This window comes from Calonectris borealis, chromosome Z (assembly GCF_964195595.1).
Source record: "Calonectris borealis chromosome Z, bCalBor7.hap1.2, whole genome shotgun sequence".
NCBI lineage: Eukaryota > Metazoa > Chordata > Aves > Procellariiformes > Procellariidae > Calonectris > Calonectris borealis.
The window spans coordinates 67,875,727-67,879,972 of NC_134352.1; positions in this window are offsets into that span (position 1 = coordinate 67,875,727).

Genomic DNA, 4,246 nt, shown 5'->3' on the forward strand with positions numbered 1-4,246 from the left:
TTATGGACAGTTTTGGTCACGCTAACTGATATAGTAGAAAAGAGAGTATATGTTGTTGACATATAATTTGTTCTTTAATACACTTATTTATTATAGATCAAATGATGCACTGTTTGTTAGATGAAATCCAAATACCTGTGAAAGAGTAATAATAATAATCTTACTGATTACTGGCCATAAAGTAGGATTTCCGGTTGGTACTTCAACAAAATTCCCTCTTAATTCAGTGCAGAATTTGGCCCCATAGATTTTGAGTGCACCCTGTGTATACAATATTTTTTATTTCCCATGACAGGGGTAAATAGAATGCTCTGTCATGGATTATATGTTTTTAATACAGTAACTTTTTTTGAAGAACCAAGTTTGCTATAAAGGTCTTGTATTCTTTCCTGAACCACCACTTCTATTTGAAGAACTTTCAACTGTTTCTATAAGTAGTTGCCAAGGTGCTAATCTCGATAATGTCATTTTGACCCGAGGGCTGTTCAGAGGCCAGTACTAAAGAAACAAAGCTGTGATTATTTTGACAGGTGTTCATCCGGGTCGCTGAACTGGAAATCTAGATTCAACTTGGCAACAATAGTACAGCAGTGACAGTATATAAGGATTCTGGTAAAATACTGTTACTGCGAGATATTTGTTCTTTTGTTTTTCTTTTTCCTCTTTTGAGGAACCGAACTCTAGCCTTTGATGTCTGCAGACTGGTAAAATGCATCCATGACCTCCAGTCCACATAGCAAAAACTGTGTATCTGCCAGTCAGCCTGTCTGCTGAATTATCTTTAGGCTTAGGTTATGTCTGGAAATGCATATCAAAATTTCCTGCTCCTGACAAAGGGCTAAATTCTGCCTTCAGTGAAGCAAGCATAACCCTCTCCAGAGTCTGGGTGTTCAAGCAGATGACAGCAGAATCAAGTCCTCTGCTGCATACTATCGTGTGTGGTGGAGCTACTGACAGAAACAGTCCTGCGAGGAAGTACGTATCCCCTCTGGAGTTTAACAATTTACCCTTAATCTCCCAGAACACATGTGCCTTACACACTATATGACAAGTACTACCTACTCTAATTTTGCTCTGGTGGTAAAATGTGCAATAATTTCTCTGCAAAGGGAATATTTTTGTATTTTTGGAAATCCAAGCTCAATAGTGATGTGCAGTCTCCTGTTAAGGTCCAGTCTTTCTTCCGCTGAGGACAACAGCAAAATTCTTGTTGACTTCAGAGAATGAACTAACTTCAGGGGAGTGGTGCTGTGATCATAACCACTCTCTTACTAACCACTGAACTTCTCATCTATTTTTGTATTTTTGTACTGTTACAGCTTCCAGTTAGCTTCTCTGTAAAAATACTGTGCTCAGTGTCAGGATGCAATCTCAGCACTGCACTCAGTTAACATTGGAATAACATTTGTGTTTGAGCCTAAGTACTGCAGTTTTCACTTTTACAGAACGGATGTATGGGCCTCAACATCCTTGGTGATAGTCATTTCCCACTACTTTGTTTTGGAGTATTTTTTTGTGGTTGTTATTGTCGATGATTAGCTGTGTTTCTGTCATTTTTATATTTCAATTATGGGAAATTTTCACCCACGAGGAGAGCCAGACTAAGTCTCCGCTTACTGCTGTGTTCCGGAACTAAACACAGGAGCAGTGGGGACAGTCTCTCATCTTTACCACCTCTGCCATGGTCAGCTGTGATTGTGGTGCATTTTGAAGCAATGCATTTTTCAGAGCCCACTTCAAGGAGGGTAGTCCATGTCAGTGGAAAATATGCAAGCCACCTTTTCAGCTGGTCAAGTTCGTGGAGCACTAGAAACTAAAGATATGAACCCATTATATGCTCAAACTAAAATGTATTTGAACCTTGATACACAGTTTTATTTCTGTGTCATAACCATTTTTCCCTGATGCCAACATGAGCAGGTTTGAATTCAAGCAGTGTGGTCAGTGTAAAAGACTGGGGTGTTCAGGTGTCCCCGGTGGACCACTGCCGTTCTGCATTGTAGTCCTTTTCTGCTTTTTCTGCTTTTCCAAAGAAAATCTTTGGGACTGTTTTTAGAAACTCTCAGCCAGAGAGGTGGTGCTGCCGCCAGCCGTCGCAGGGACACCCCAGCATCCTGTGTGGAGGTGCAGCTTTACGTCTCTTGCCGTTTCCTGAGACCTCTTCTGCTAACACCAAGCAGACAGCAGCTTCCTCCAGATCCCAGCTGTCAGCAGAGCATTTGCTACAGCCTGCCTCCGATGCCTTCTAGCCGGTAGCAGGAACCTGATCCCTTTACACCTCCTCCAAGGCCTCATTCCAAGGAGGAGTAAAGAATTATAATCCAACACTTTCCTGACACTTAAAGAAGCCTGTCTCTCATTTCCCTGCCACTGAGATCTTCCTGTCAACAGCAAAAGAGGCGTCATACTCCAGTACCTATCAGGACACCATGCAATATGCCTCCAACTCGCTGCCAAAATATTGCAATGCTGAAAGCTGCTGGAGTCTGGTGACAAAATCCACAACGTGGACCTGCGACAGGCTGAACAGAAACATGCAATAAAATGTGTGCTTAATGAGATTTTGCTAAACATACTGTTGTAAAGACAGGTGTGCCCAAAGTTGCAGTGCTCCGTGTGCAGTGGAGCTGGAACATAGGCCTGCTGTAGTGTTTGGCAATGGTGAAAAAAAATGAGACCACGTCATAACAGTCTGAGTCAAAAAACCAGCAATGCAATTAGCACTCCACAGTTGAATGGGCATTCTTGAGTTTGAGCAAGAAATCAGACATGAAAAATACAGAAAAGGTGGTAGAATTTGTGCTGGCTTTTTTGGCTTCAGCCTAATGGGCTGAACTCTTGTTCTCTGTTTCCAAAATGCTTTTGGCTGACAACAGATGTTCATTTCAAGTAGATCAGGCATTATGGAATTGTATTTTGAGCATTGGGCTCAATTTTTAAAGCATTGAGGGTTTTTTGGTTTGGTTTGTTGTTTTTTTTTTTAATAAAAACAGCTTAAATGCCTAATTCATCAGTGAAGTGTGCCAGCATTCAGTTTTCTCCTTCAGTCGGTGCTACTGTGAGACAACGGTGCCAAAATGCCTGCCATATTATGGAATGTTTTGATGAGAACTTTACATGGATATAATTATGTTGTATCAGTGATTACTGGGTTTCATACAAAATGTAGAGGTAATATTGTAACTGATAACTACATGTGGATTTTGCTTTAATATCCTACCCTGAGTCCCCAGTAAAAAAAAAATAATCTGATTGCATTAATGTAAGCTTTCTCCATGGACAATACAGAATAGTCTCTGGCAGAGGACAGTTGATCTTGTTCTTACATAGATATTTAATACAAGTGAGAGGAGTCAACTCTGGATAAGCTGAGGTCACTGGCTTACCTAGAAGTCCGGCTTTGAGACAGTAAAAACTCCTGGGTTTCCTAAATAACAGTCAATCTAGAAAATCCCCAAGAAAAAAATGTTTTGTACTTACGGATTCTTTTTGTGATTCCAGGAACAAACATAGTTTATGGTCAGGATCTGGTTTGAATTTTTTGATTGTTTCACTTAACCTTAAAGTTGTGTGTTTTATTTAGTGAAGATGGGGTTTATGAAGGATTCCGTTTCTTACCAAATGGAGTTCTAAACTGCAGCATGAAAGTGCTTTGAAACCATATATGAAATCAATAAACTGTTTTGTTTATAATCCAGACACTTGTGTGTTTGTGCTTTCTTTAAAGACCTATAAAGAACTGCAGTCAGTGCAGAAACACAACAGGATCGCATTGCTGGTAACAGCGTTCTTCCAAGTTTTCTGATGTGTATTTTTTAAATTGCACATGCGCTGAGATCGCTGTTGTGCTGTGAGCAGTATTGTGCCTCTAACATAATGCATACGACTGGAAAAGGAGAGACGTCTCATCATGCAGCTACCTGGCCGTGCTCAGCACTTGCATGAACGTAACACCAAAATACATGCACTGATTTGAACTTGCTTGAACAGGACTGCACTGGGTTTATTTCAGTAAGTTTTTCTGTTATTTAACTGCACATGCTTGGAAGATTTTAAAATATCAAATTCTTAAACATTAATACATCAGTGCTGTTTTGAAGTAAAAAAAATCTTTGATTTTTTTCATCTTTAAAGTTTGTCAGATTATCTTTTATTCTTGATGAAAAATACACGCCCACTCCAGCCTCACACCAAATGCATTGTTCGACTTGATTTTGACTTTTTGTTAATCAGAACTTAGCCAGTT